We start from the raw sequence: 15,427 nt of genomic DNA, 5'->3' as shown, positions 1-15,427 counted from the left end.
TGCGACAGTGGCCTTTTGCAACTCTTCAAGCGCTACACTGTAGATGAACTCTTTCATACAGTCACCGTTGCTTCCGATGGCCGTGAAAATGTCAGCAGCGGACATGCTGCACAGGTACGAACGATGCAGAAGCATCATTTACATGGTCCCGGCGTCGGAAAAGGACTCCATGGCTGTCTTCCGAAAGCTCCGCACGAGACCAGCAGAGAGCTGCTCCTTGACCCCGCGCATCAGATTATTAGCTTCTCCTCCCTCATTCCTGAATCAGCTCGTCGGGAGAGGCACGTCATGTGTTCCTTGTAAGTGTCCACAGTTTGGTATGGCAACTTGATGCGGGCCTGAATCGCTCGTTCCGCTCTTTTGTGACAATCAGCACTGGTGCACGTCTCCAGAAGCCGACGACAAAATTGGCACCCCTACGGCTGTTGCACGTCACGGTCCCTAAACCATGTACGCGTGACGTCCTCCAGCTAGAAGTAGGCGTGTCTTAGTTTTGCCGCATCGTCCCAGTGCTTCAAGGTGGCCACGCGCGCGAAGTCCACCATCTAGTCTCTGACGTCTTCGAACACTGCGCCACGGAACGTCGTCGGGACCCGTCGGCTCTCAAGTCTTTACAGTTCAACATCGTGGTCTCCGTATCGGTTCGGGCGGGTTGAGAGGAAATGCTGGTTTTACAGGTTGAAGTAGTGGGAACTGTAGTGTCAACGACAGGCAGGCTAGTCTCCAGATTCTGTGGTTGGCCCGATGCACGGGAGTGTCGACTAGCACTTGATTCGTAGTGCGGATCCTTGGAGAAGTCTGCAACATCCGTGAGGGCTACCCAGCAGCTTCACCACTTTGTCTCGAGCAATCAGAAGTACCCTTGGAGGCTTAATAAACCACAGAGCAGCTGGCTCCTAAAAAGCGTGTCCGTAGGGGGCTGGCTCGCAAGCAGGAAGAGACGCGTCATCTTTTTTGTACTTTCGTACTCAACCTACTCTTGCCCTCGACTCCCTACCTACTAGTTGCAGTATATTACTGTTGTACACTCTGGGACGTGAGATTTCTGTTGGCTACCCTGCGCTTGCCAATAACCACGTGAGCATAATAACACTAACGCGGATACCGAGATATTGCCTCTCAAATAAATTGTGTGTGTTGAAATCGTAGTGTCTATAGCTGTCCTTACAACAACAACTACTACAACTACTAATAAAAATAATGTCTTTACTTGTGTCCCACAAAAATACATGAGACGAGAGACCTGCAGTAAAAGCTGTGATGAATGACAGCTTGACAGAGCCGTAGGCCCCCCACACACGGAGCAGTTGCGTAACGACCAAAAAAGCATATATTACATTGTCATGTTTGAAATTACACTTCCCGACCGTGCAATGTAACGTACACAAATTGTGATGGAATAAGGCAAGATGAAAATACAAATTTCAAGTTCAGTCATGTAATAAAACAACACGATCAACGATGGAGGAGTCACAAGAGAAACAACATAAATGCAGTTTTACTTATCCGCAAGAAATAACAGCAATACATATACAATGATGGTAAAGAGAAGCAAAACTGATAAAGCACAGATTGTGAATTGAAAGAAGTGAAGACGAAACAATTCCCTCACCAAGTACACTGTTATGGATAACGGGGTAGAGGAAAACTTGGTTTGCGAAAACGAAAAGTTAGGAAAGTTAATGGCCTAGGATTTTTTTAAGTGCTGTCGAAGTTCTTTGAGTGTTATATCTTCAACTTTACAGTGTTCATTCTTTAATCTATTAAGTAACCTGAGTAATTTGTTCTGTAGTGTCTGTAGACCTTGCGATGTTTTATAAGTTCTCACTTTGCAGGGCATAGTGTTATGGGTCAGGCGGGCAGAAGTGTTTTGATATAGGTTAGCTAAACGTTGTAAAAAGGAGCTATTTACGTTTTCGTTTCTTAAATTATTGCCTCAGATGTAGTCGAACAATTTGGCAACTGGGATTACGTTGTACTTGTCAAAAAGATGCTGCGCGTGAGAGTAATAGAGCAAGCCCTCAACAATTCAAAGGAACTCTTTCTGCAACCTATGGAGCCTGTTTAAGGTTCCCTGCGTTGCGTCAGACCATATTAGATGGCAGTAGGGTAATCTGCTAGAAAACAATGAATAATAGATTAACATCATAATTTTCGGTGGCAGTATGTGGCGAAGTCTGTATGTTAAACTTATTTCTTGCGCAAGTTTAATTGCCAGGCTATCCCCTTGAGCATCCCATGGCATATGTTCATTAAAAGGGACACATAATCTTTTAATACTGGAAGTAATCACAATAAATGTTGCAGTTAATGAGATCAGTTTGCTGATTGATATACGTTTCTTTAGCGCGATATATTGCAGCTTTCGTTTTATTCTCATTAATCAGGAGGCTATTTCTACGTGTCCATTCATCTAATTTTTCCAACGTGAAATTAGCGTCGTCGACAAGGTGATCAATACCTTTGCCATGTATAAATGTGCTTGTGTCGTCAGCGAACAATAATTTAACACGCGTACTCCGCGCGGTAAATCTATTGACTCGCAGTAAAATTTTGGCAACAATGTCTCCTTTATCCGTTATGGTTAATTTTTCTTTCCGCCATCAACAGACATGTAGTAAGAAAGAAGCGTTTAGATACGCTGTAGTCGAACTAGTTCAACACATTCCCTCAGGATAGCATCTTCGGCCCCTGGCAGGGATGTTTGATATCTATGATAGATGTAAAGGTCGGTACAGCGCTAACGGAAACACATGACCGCGGAGCAGGTCCATCTTCTCTGCTCTCGCGACTGTAATGTCTCTTAGATCCTTTCAGGTTTGTAGGTCTGGCGCAATTGCGCACACCTGCGCAGTGCACAGACAATGCTCTCGCAGGCACTTGCAGTTAGGCCACCAGTAAAGAGAGAACCGTACATTGCAGCGTCCCATTTAGCAGTGGGCAGCACTGCCCATTATATGTTTCCCTGGCTATATTGTTAGGGTAATCTCATGCGACATTCTTAAGTTATATCCATTTTAAAACAACAATAGGTGGGCGCAAGTGACTATATCACCAACAAGTTTCGCCAAATCCGGTAAGGATGAGAAAGGGTTATGAACCGGAAAATTGTCATCGACGAAAATGTAGCACGAAGATAAAAAGGTAATCCATACGATTTTTTTCAGACAGATGGCTTAGCGCATGAGGAAACATTCGTCCTGGTCCGCCATTTATACCCTGCGCCAACGTCATTCCGGGGGTGGTCGCTTAGAGGGTGGTCGAATGCACAGAAAGTAAGAGTGCGCACGCGTTTCCCACTCGTGCAAACGCCAACGAGCTCTTTAAGATAGCCAGCACGTGCGTAACGTGACATCAGAGCACAAGATAGAGCACGTGCACGAGAGGACGTTTCTATTCGACCACACACAATTACCAGTGTCCTTCCCTTGCGTCCCGCTCTTGTAAGTTTCTTTTATTCTTGCTTTGTGGTAGCTTCTTAACCCAGCAGTTTCTATTGAATATGCTATTTTTCAAATCTTATTCCTTCTGAAGATATGCCAATACATGTTCTGGGGAATACAAACAGAACATCAACGTAGAACCACCCTCAATGTTATCATTTGGCACTGGCCACGCATCATTCATGCGGACCATGTTTCGGTTCGGTAAGTAATCTTTGCATTTCACGACCACAATGTTAATATGTTCTTACATGAGTTGGTAAAAAGTGCAGTGTGCAGCGTTCTCTCTTTTATGCTAATACGACTCAAATACAGGAAATCCAAAAATTACGGCTGCTTCTAGTGCGTGAAGATGGTCGAAAAGCGAAGCGTGCAAGTAAAACTTCACAAGCAATATAAATTGCAAATCTTTTGTTTCACCATTCTTTCACCTTTTGCGTTTTTGCGTGCTTCGCGTGGTGAGCATGCCTTAAGACTGCTTCTTTTTGCGGTTTCGCAGTGATTTTTTCTTTGCTTGCGCGCGCGTGAGGTTGCTGTCTGCTGTTTTGCCGTGCTCGGTGTGCCACCCCTAGCCCTGGCAGCGCACTTTGGGTTTAGTCTCCTGGCGCTGCCGTAGAAACTCGGGATCTCTGGCGTGCAGCTCGGGGTCAGTCCTACGATAACGGGCCCACTCACGAACCAACTCTTACTGACACTCGCGGTAGGCAGCTTCTTTCTCAGGAGTACACACTACTCGTGGTCTTGCCATAGTTGTAGGTAGGTGGGATAGAATGTGCGGAACCACTAATTCAAACCCCCATATAGTGGGCGCAAGGTTGCTTGCGTTCGATATCTCGAGTTTGCTCAGTGGCGTAGTTAGCGGAATCCGCCCGGTATTGGCGTTTGCAATTCTTACAAATTAAATTGCTTGAAAATTAAATCTGTCTGTCACGTAAGATAATGAATGGCTCATACCCACTTAAGCAATGGCTCATCCCCCGTAAACGCCTCCTGCCCATTACGAGGGAGTGAGTGAGTGCAAACTTTATTTTGGGTTCTGAGAAGAAAGAATTCAATCAAACTGGCGGCTGCACCCTGGTCGGGGCCGGTAGACAGAGTCCTTCGGTGACGCCCCGGGCCTCCGGATAGCCTTGAGCTGAGCGATGTGCTCTTTGGTTTTGAGCGCTTAGTCCCAGGAGGACTGGTCAGGCAAATCCTTGCCCGAGTTGGCCGGGCACAGCCAGAGCATGTGTTCGAAGTTGTTGAATTCGTGGCCGCCGTGTGGGCATTCATTAGGAAGGTCTGGATTGATCCTGCTTAGTGTCTTTCGTGTGATGTATGTTGTAGACTCCGACTGTCTGTAAGTGATGGCCTGTGCTATTTGGAGCTTGGTGTGAGGAGAAGAAAAAATTCTTCGTCCTAACCTATGATTTGAAGTGATGTCGTGGTATGACACGAGCGCGTCTTTGTTGTCTATGTCCCTCCAGGCTCGATCGAAGCGACGAGGCGAACCGCCGGCGCGGAATGCGTGTTCGCGCGCAGTTGGTCAGCCCGCTCGTTCTGATTACAGTCAGGACGTCGAGAAATGTTGGCCATGTATGCCGGGAACCGTGTGATATGTGGGGACATGAGGTTGTAATCTGCCGTTTCTGGGAAGATTTTGTTGACAATCGTAGGTGCATTCCAACAGACGTGGGCCACCGAGAAGGTTCTAATGGCTTTTCCTGAGTCCGAGTAAATGATGGAGGCTCCTTTCAGCTTAGACGGGCCCCCACGATAGCCATTTCTTGTGCATCATGACTGAAGTTGGTAGCTACCGTAGCTGCGTTGACGAGCGAGCCATGGGCGTCGACCGCGGAGATGACGTAGGCTCCTCGATTCCAATATCTGGCCGCGTCAACGAAAGGTCTTGAGTTTCGTTACATTTGATGTTGTCGAGGATTACCTTGGCTCTCGCTTTTCTCCGCCGTTCGATGTGCGTCGGGTGTATGTTTCTGGGAGTTGGATCGACTGTTATTGCCCTCTTGGCGTTTGTGCATAGTTACAACTTCTCTAGTGGCATGAAGAGGGGCTGTATGCCTGCTTCTAGTGATATCTCGGTGCCCGACCTTGGGAGTTAGAGCCGACCAATTTGGATGTTTCGCTGTGCGTCAAAGGGTTCGGATGCCGTGTTGTGTAGCCCCTGGTGGAGGAGCAGTTCCGTGCTAGCGTTTCCAGGGAGGCTCAGGGCCTTTTTTGATCCTGTTATGCTTAGTGTGTCGATATTGTTCAGCTCCATCTTCTTGTAGTTGAGGACGGAGGTGCCGTAGGTTATGTGGCTGATGAGGAAGGCATGAAATGCTTTCACGAGGTTGTCCTCTTTCAATCCGTTCATTGTGCTGGCCACCCGTGATGTGACCCTGGTGAAGTTCAGGGTGCTCTTTTCGATGCGTTTTAGTGCCTCCGCGTTGCAGTTGCTGTAAGCACAAACTACCATACCCAGGACCTTGATTGTGTCGCACCTGAGGATCTTTTTCCGTACTGGGTGTGTAGGTGACCGGGGAGGGAGCTAATGGGCTGTCTCTCCCTGGGGCCTTGTTTGCACAGGAGAAGCTCTGATTTGCTGGGGCAGAGCTTCAGTCACGTGTTTGTAAGAAAAGCTTCCGTGGTGTCAAGTGCTTGCTGTAGGTTCTGCCCCAGAGTGCTAGCGGGCCGCTCGCGGACAAAATGGTGATGTCGTCCACGTAAATCGCGTGCCCTACTCCCGAGGCTTTCTATATTTTGTTGATGAGATCGTGCCTTGATATGTTGAAAAGAAGCGGCGAAAGCACTGATCCTTGCGGTGTGCCGTTGTTGCCTAGCCTGTGCTTTATCCTTCTGATTCGTTGCACGTTTCTGCTAACTTAAAATTATATTTCCCACTTAATTGCCGAACAGCGTGGTGGATTATATAACTATCAACCTTCATTGTTTCATTTCGATCAACGTCTCACAACACATTCTGGCGAGTTGTCTGTCGCTTTAACTCTCGTGGCACGCATCCTCGTTCGTATGAACTTCAAATAATGGCTTCACTGCCTTCTCGCCAAGCAGGTCACTTGAAAGCATAACAATAGTTTGTCTTATGCAAGCAGGTCAATACCGTGGATTTCGCTATGAGTTTCACAGTGAAGTTGTTTATGGGAGGACGCTGTGTCGTCGTTGTCGGACTTCGCTAAAACTAACATTATCTGCAGTGGCTCGAGCGTCATCTTCTTCCACAGTTGGCTTATTGGTGCCCCTATATAGGCGCTACCGCGCGAACGCCCTCCTGCCACTGCTTCCGCATTCGGCGTCGTCATCTTCTACAATTGGCTCCGTCGCCATTAGTCATTCCAGTGTAGTTTTACTTCTGGTTTGTCGTCCCCATGTCGTTTTGGGTCTTTTTTGTTACTCGCGCACTGACCGCCTGACCGGCTCTTCTAAAGCCACAAAAACATCCCGTCAAGGACACCCCTGAATGCTCGCTAACCTCTCGCTTCCCCAACACCCTCCCTTGCCCGGCTTTTTCTTGCTCTTTTTTTCCCTCTTGGGCTCAGTTTTTCTCCTTTTCTTTCTTTTCTTTTTCCCCACATTCCCAAACACCCCCGCTCTTGTCCCCTCGTCTTAGGAATCGCGCTTACAGACGTCAGGCGACAGCGCACATTGTCTTTTAAGTCTCTCCCTTTACAACTGGCCGCTACCAATGACTACCGCACGTGACGTCACCCTACTAACCCGTGAAAGCTAACATGCCCAGGATGATAAGGTCGCCTTTGACGAGGATAGGCCCTCCTATCGAATCCTGAGGCACCTCATCCCTGTTTATAACCATTATACCACAGTGTCCTATTCCATCTCTTAGCTTCTTTCCTGATTTCAGATGCAGGCATCTGTATCACGATCGGAGCACTCGCTGCGCGTGATGGCTAATTGACCGACCGCACTGCTGAACTTTACAACGCTTGCCTTTACAGCTGGCCTATTTGTGACACACAGTCCCATGCAGATTTTTCGAAATAACGAAACTTTGGGCGGGATGTTAGGCTGCTGCCTATTTGCATGTAGTGAGATGCATGTTAATATGATGGTAATAAGATCAAGCTTAGGTCTCACCTTCTTACACAATCGAAACATTTACGAAATTTAGACTATATGTTCGCACGTGGTCGCATTGTTTAGTATTGGTAATGGGGAACACTTGTCTTCCTTTATTCCCTGATAAAGTTGCATCCCGTGCCCCACTCACTCATCAACCGCGTCTCTTGAGCTCTGTCTGTGGTATGAGCTTTTTCTTATTGCGCAACCGAGATTGCGGGAGCGATCATAAAACGGCATACGGTTGAAATAACTGCACAATTGTCGGCACATGCATCACGACCGTAGCACTTGTTTCACATGATGGTTGGGTGGCTGCGCTGCTGAATTTTCCCACGCGTTTCTGTCAAACAATGCCTTACAGGTTCGTTTATGAGATTAATGAAACTGTTGGCCGACTTATGAATTGCTGCTTATTTACACGTTGTCGAGTGCATGCTAATATTATTGTGAGAACAAGCTTACTTCTCAGCTGTTTGTTACTATCGATACGTTTACGGTACACTATTACTCGTTCGCAAGCTGGCACATGTTTTTTTAATGGGAAACGTTTGTCTGTGGTGACTGCTAAATTTCAGTCACGCCACCTCACTAGTTAAGCGAGTCGCCTAAGCTACATCTGCTGTTTGAGTTCGCTTTACGTAACCGCGCGACAGCGAAAGGAATCGTAAAACAACGTAAGGTTGGTATAACTAAACTTTTGTAAGTACTTCAATCAAGACCTGATCGCTTTCTGCACGTGATAGTTGGCCGGCCAAGCGGCTCAATTCTCATTTTACTTTTAGGCCGGTATATTGCTCCTGGCAAAGAATCCTGTACACCTGCGTTTTTGGAGATAACCACTTTTCGGCGATTGTGAAAATGCCGCTTATTTACACGTTCTCGGGTGTATGCTAGCATGACTGTGAGGGCAAGCTTGCATCTCAGCTGTCTGTTACGATCGCAAGGTTTGTGCTCATTAGACTATTGCTCCTTCGCAGTTGTATCTTTGGTAATGGAGCCCCGGCCGCGGCGCGCGCATTTTGATGGGGGCGAAATGCGAAAGCGCCCGTGTACTTAGATTTATTAGTCGCACGTTAAGAACCTTAGGTGGTGCAAATTTTTCTGGAGTCCCCCACTACGGTGTTTCTCATAATCTGATCCTATTTTTTGCAAGTAAAATCCAGTTTTAATTTTTTATTTGTCGAAAACGTTTGCCTCTGTTGACTGCTAACTAAATTTCTGTCAGGCGATTTACCTTGTCGCTTAAGCTTCGTCTACTGTTTGTGTTTTCTTTGCGTAACCGTGATTGTAAGAACCAGCGTAAAATCGCGGAATGGCCGAATGGCAGAACTATTGTACGCATTTGTATGTCATTGGCAGCACCTCTCACACAGGGCGGCTGACCAACCATTCGCTTCAGTTTCCTTTCCTCTCGTATTTTCTATTATTTCGGCCAGCGCGTATGTTTCGACATGTGTGTGCAACGCGCTCGACAAGATTACGAGACTTTCATCTCCATATTGTCATTGTATTCTCGACATTCGCAAGATTTTTTTATTATTGCAGTAGAAATTATTGCGACACTCGCAACGAAATTCCGCTGACGCAATTGTGTGCCGCGGTGGGTTGGTGCTTAGTGAGCGGCTGTTCTTGCGTAGCTGTATAGTGCTGAAGGTCTCGTAAATTTGTCTCTAGAAACACACTGTAGCTTGAAGCATCAAGAAGCGGTCGCTTGTCGCTGCTGCCTCGCTTCATCATGCCAGCGTTCATGCAGCGTGTTTACTGTCAGTAAAATCTGTTCATGTTTGGCTTTGCGCACGACACCAAGTTTTTGAATTGAACAAGACAGGCAATATTTGCTGTAATTTACACTGGCGATAACGCGTACGGCTGCTTGATTATAGCTGTTTCTTGACATTTTTCTATGTTATCAGCTCACTTGACATAGCTGTGCTGACGTAGATACCAGGGGAATTTCTTTTATCTTCGTACAGAGCTGAAGCCACTACAACTTCTTTTCAGATAACTGTTAGCTCAGAAAGTTTGTACAAATCCAAAAGGAAGCAAAGTTGCTGTCAGAACCAGCAGATTGCTGCTAAAAGTAAAGGTTGTTAACATGCACATGGTGGATAGTAATTTCTGTACACATTTTTAACACGTTTTTGTTTGCATGCCTTACATTCATGCTGTGTTCCTGTCATCCGTTTGGCGTCAACTTGGGTCGACATCATTCTTCGTTGATGATCAGCACAGAAACAAGCGCACAGAAGTCTGCTAACTTTCTTAGTAGCTCTAATCATAACAGGGAATTTTAACAGCGAACAGTGAAACCGATCCTGCAGGAAGACTAGTAAATTGTGTAGCGTAACCGTGATCTCTGCTGCGTCTGCAACCATGGATGAAAGGTTGCACCCAGCATGTGGTAACTCTCTTATGGGCCGATGTATCTGTGAACTTTGGATTAATTTTTGTCTCCATGACTGTTCAAGCAAGTCCGCAGAAATGCCCGACGAAATTTCATAGTACATGTGAACTGCAATGCAATTTTCTACGACCGCTGAGCGAGCCTGCAGTGAGCAGCCTTACCAAAATGTTTAGTCACCAACTTACCTGTGATCTTTTCAGAAGTATCCGTGTCTGCTGCCATGGTAGAACAGCCACGCTCTGCCTCTGGTAACTTCCATCGAGGCTGTCTGATACCCGTGACTTTTTAGGATGAACTTGTGTTTGTGTGTAGCCGCTGAAACAAGCCCACACAAATCGTCTGTTAGCTTTCGGTACGAGTGAAACCGTATAATGTATTTTTGTGTCTATGACTGCTGGAGCGAGCATGATGCAAGCATTGCGTTAATTGTCTAGTCATCAAGTTACTGTGACGGCTTCAGCAGTATTTGGCTGCGACCACGGAAAGGTCGCATTCAGCGTTTGCTTACTTTCTTAGAGGCCTTTGAGCTTGTGAACATTTGCGGTGGATTTGTGTATGTGACTACACAAGTACAGCAAGTATCTTGTAACTTCTACTACCTGTGAAATCAGGTTGGTTTTGTTACAAATCAAGTGTCTTGTAACTGCTTTTGTACCTGTGAACTATCCGCTAATATTGGTGTCTGGAACTCCTTAACTGATCCTTTAGTTTTTATTAATGTCAAGTGTGTCTATGAAATCTTTAATATTTTTAGTGTGTGCGACCTCTCAGGCAGGCTCGCAGAAAGTCGAGGGTAGCTTCTTTCTTGGATAAGGTACCTGCGAACTTTCCAGCAAATATTGAATATATGTCCTTGCGACCGCTGAACTGAGCCAACTTGCAGTGGGCCTCCTACTAACTTCCTTTGTACCCCCTCCCTTGCAGAGGGCTTTTAATGTTCTTTAACTGACCGATGTGCAACTGAAAAATATTAACTCGACTGAAATAGTCTAGTCACTACACGTAAACGTAATTATTTGATATGGCGACCTTTCCTAGAACTTTTTATGGACGCATAGCGCATTTTATCTATAAATGGATGACCATGCAGCAGCTGTTTGTGCCTATATATGACTACTGAACTCAAGTATTACTGAAGTTGTATCGTTAATGCCTAATGTGGTTTTGACAGGTTGCGTTAGTGCGTGTAACTACTAAATATGGCCTAAAGAGACGCTCAGGTAACATAAAGTGGCCAACATCTCTGAAATGCTTGGCAAATTCTCCACTGATGCGCTTGCGACATGTAGGTATGCCCGCAGCAAGTCTCATGATAACTTCCGTAGTGGCGCCACTGCGAATTCTTGAATGTTTTTGCTACCCAAAGTGGATTTGTAAACATTTTACTTCATGCACACTTTTACTAACCATGGTGTGTCATCAATAACTCCTAATGGCACAGCTTCTATGAAGAAATTATTGAGTTTTATTTGTTTTCATTGATGCGCTTTACTGAAAACTACTGAATGCATTTGAGAGTTGAACTCGTGGTCTTCCTGGAACCGTTTTATTGAAATGAATACTGTATTTTGATGAGATTGTCAAATGATTCCGCAGCCTGCAGTACATATTTCTGTAGCTTCGCTCCTGTTAGCACAAGAACGTATAGCTTGTATGTCTATAGGTTCTGATTTAATGCATTTTTCTCAACTTGTATGGGATCTATTAGCATACCGTAGCATGAAGAAATGTGCACAATGCTTAGCTTCACTGAAGCCTTCTTTTAACGTGCTTTGAGGTGCGGGAAGCTATATTCCTGGTCTGTCTCCCTGTTTGCGGGTGCTCCACCTTTTACATGACAAAAATGTTTGGTCGCCTTATTGGAACGCTGCGAGGAATCATCTAGGAGCTCAAGGAGATGCACCAGGCAGCACAGGCAGTGTATGTTGTGAGCGAGGCGCAGCCACAGTGATGCCCTAGTGCGAAATCGCGACCTTCGGCCAGTTCGCGCAGATTCCCACGCCTGTAGAAGTCGGACCTCCAAATCAGACTATCTGGCAGCTCGGGACTTGCGTGGAGATAGCGCAAGTGTTGGTAATTCACGATGTAGATGTACAAGTGATGCTCTAGCTGAAAAAAACCAGATGAGCTGCTCCTGTAAACCTTCGGTTGGCCATCACCTGCGGGAGGTGTCATCACAGAACAACGGAAGCCTTGCCAGCTGCTTCTTGCGGTGAAATCTCGAATGCTGATAGCATCAGGGTTGCTGTAGTCGCTCACAGCATCGCAAAGGTTGGGCCTGTGGTGTCGCCGTTCCTGCGAGTGCGAAACTTGCGCCTAATGGAGCGGGTAGGAGAGCCTCTGTACCAGTTATGAGTGAGGTGCCCCCGAACGGAAAGCGGACAGCTTGCTGGAACGACCAAGAAAGGAGAGCGACGAACGGTAGAGCAGTTGAAAGCTCTCCCTTTTGGCCGAATGAATTCCTTTGGAGCATTCGTTGACAGCTGCCTTTGAGCTAGAATGGAGGAGTCTCACGGACCGAGTACAGGTTCGATGCTGGGGACGGCGCGTGCCGACCATCGGCAAAGGTGGGTGTAGACGATGTGGGCCTATAAGACACGGAATGGCGATGGTTCAAATGGCGAGGAGTGTTTTTAGTGAGCACTCGAGGTGACGTAGTGAGCAAGAATGGCTGCCCGCAAGTCCTTGTAGACGTCAGGGCCGAGGTATGACAGCTGGAGCCTGAAACGCAGCCGGAGCCTGTAACCAGGTGGAGAAGGAAGTTTCTGCCCAGCTTGATGAAGCAGGGGCGGCTTGCACGGACATTTAACAACGAAAATAATAGCGAATTTAAGATTTCGTTCCTGCGCAGACTAGGCGTTGTCTATGAAACGTTTAAGAACGCGTTTCTAAATACGGTATTATTTTCAGTATTAAATCGTCGTGCGAGCCGCTCCTGATGTCCGCCATGTCGATGCGAAATTTCAAGACACCCTTCTACCGCGGGATGTCTGCCGGACTGCGTGAGGCCACGTCACTCGCCTTCATAGGGTCGGTGCGCTGACGCTGGCATGGCTGGGCTCCTTTGTCCGGTGTCGCCAACTTGTGCGAAGACTGGGTTCGGTAGTCCTGGTCACTAATTTGTGGAAGGTGGCGCGAAGAGGTAGCTGCTGTAGCCACGGTTTATTTACGCCGGCCAGTCATGGTGCCTCGGAATCTCGTGAACGGCCTACACCACAGCCGCTCAGGTCGTGCGCGCTAGAGTGTGCTTATTCTCGCGCTACCTACAAGCAAGCCCATCTTCTTCACCTGCTTTGGAGGCGATAGTCGGGCCGCTACAGAACGTTGCCTTTGTCTTCTGCGTATTATTCAGCCCCAGTCTGCCACTTTTTCATTTAAGATCTTCAATCATATGATACAAATATCCCCTGCGTTGCTGAAGAGGACAAATGCAAAGCAAAGGTTCCTGAGATATTCGCCGTTGATCCTCACTCCTAAGCCTTCTCAGTCTAATAGTTTGAATACTGCTAACCATGCAGTGAAAAGTATTGGAGAAGGTCTGTCTCCTTGCCTGACCCCTTCGTACTTTTCTTGTGGAGAAGGTAGCTATAGAATATGGAGATATTCTTGCGAGAAACCTCTTTGGATTTGATAAAGGACAAGTCAGCCTTCCCAAAGGAAAGTTCACTTATCGAAACGTTGGCTCCTGCTTTTACCTTCTCGAATTGCTCATCTGCTTGTACAAAAGAAGACGACGACGATCAGCGGGACATTGTGCTTGTTCGGCCACCTTGGCCATATCTGCAAATAGTGTTTATAAATCATGCTTCGCTTTTCATCTATTTGACGCCCTGTCAGACATTTGTGCACATGCGGGGTATTCTCGCCAGAAGATGGAGCTCCGAAGCGGTCGGCGCTACAATGCGACTGCCATGCCAGACCTGCACGAAACTGCTTCCGCGCTACGGGCAACGATTGTATCAGCCCACCCTCGATACCCTGGAACGTTCAATAGGACGGATGACATTGACGTTGAGAAGTGCCTGGCTTAATACGAGCGTGTGAGCGATCACAATCAATGCGTCCCGACAGGCATGTTGGCCGATGTGGTCTTTTATCTTATTGGGAAGGCGAAGTCTCTAATAATAATCATGAGGCCGAACTTGGGAGCTGGGGATATAATTAAGCTAAAGCTCCGTAACCTGTTCGGTATGTCTTCCAATAGAAAACTCGCTGCGATGAAACAGCTGTCAACTCGACCCTATACGTCCACGGAGTCACGGCATCAAATTTAAACTATTCAAACGTACTAAACACATCCGCGCAGCGTACATTAAACTGATATTTTCGCAGTCTTTATACTCCTGTAGCATCCCCTTTGCCTTGAAGAAATGGCAGGTCGTTCCAATCTACTAATCAGGTAACAAAAATTCACCTCTTAACTATCGATCGATTTCTCGAACCAGCGTACCAAGCAAGATAATGAAGCACGTCATTTTCACCCAAATTATGCACTTCCTTGACACTAACAATTTCTTTCAACCCCCTCAACATTGCTTCCGTAAGGGGCTGTCATGCGAAACGCAACTTGCTATGTTCGTCCATGACTTACACGTTAATCTCGGTGCTTAGACCCAAATCGTCGCCATTTTTCTAGATTATGCTGAACCATTTGATAAGTTACCTCACCGACGCCTAATACTCCAGCTCTCCCAGCTGAAACTGCACACTGACATCTTAACTTGGCTAATTGAATTTCTCACGAACCGATCACAGTCAGTGCATGTCAATAATCACACTTCGGTGCCCCTCCTTGTAAAATCTGGGGTCCAACAAGGTAGCATTCTAGGCCCTCTACTTTTTCCTATTTATATGAACGACCTTCCTCTTCATGTTTCTTCCAAATTTCCTATGTTCGCTGACGATTGTGTCATCTACCGATTGATTACTAACGACTCTGACCACAGTATTTCACAAAATGACCTTAACAAAGTGCAACAATTGTGGAACCACTGGTTCATAAATGAATGAATGTCTATTTCATCTTGAATACAATTTCAGGAAAAGTGCACGAGCAAAAGGCGTGCAGCACTTGGCAGGGGACCCTGGATCCGCAAAATACGCGTGTATTATACATTGTTTAGTGGTAGTTCATTGGCAGTGAACGCACACAGATAACGTTACATATCTTCACACATTGTACATAAGTTTACACAGAAACTTAGAAACAACAGAAAATGACAAACTATTGAGGTACAGTTGGTTTACTAATATAGACGGTGAAATAATAAACCTTCTGGACGCCCTACAAAGCGACGACCACCAGACCCAGCTTCGGGCCATCCAGAGGGCTCACAAATAGGCGGAGGCTCACGGGCTTCCCATCCCAACGTCGGTGCGGCCCACGATATTGCGTGCTACTCTGGCACCATCTAATAGCTACCGTCACTGCAATTCGCTTTTATTTACACACTTGTGCCATACACTCTTCTCCTTTCTGCCTCATGGTTATGCTGCACCTTCC

Source organism: Dermacentor variabilis, chromosome 9, assembly GCF_050947875.1.
Source record: "Dermacentor variabilis isolate Ectoservices chromosome 9, ASM5094787v1, whole genome shotgun sequence".
NCBI classification, from domain to species: domain Eukaryota; kingdom Metazoa; phylum Arthropoda; class Arachnida; order Ixodida; family Ixodidae; genus Dermacentor; species Dermacentor variabilis.
Note: the sequence above shows the minus strand (reverse complement) of the source record.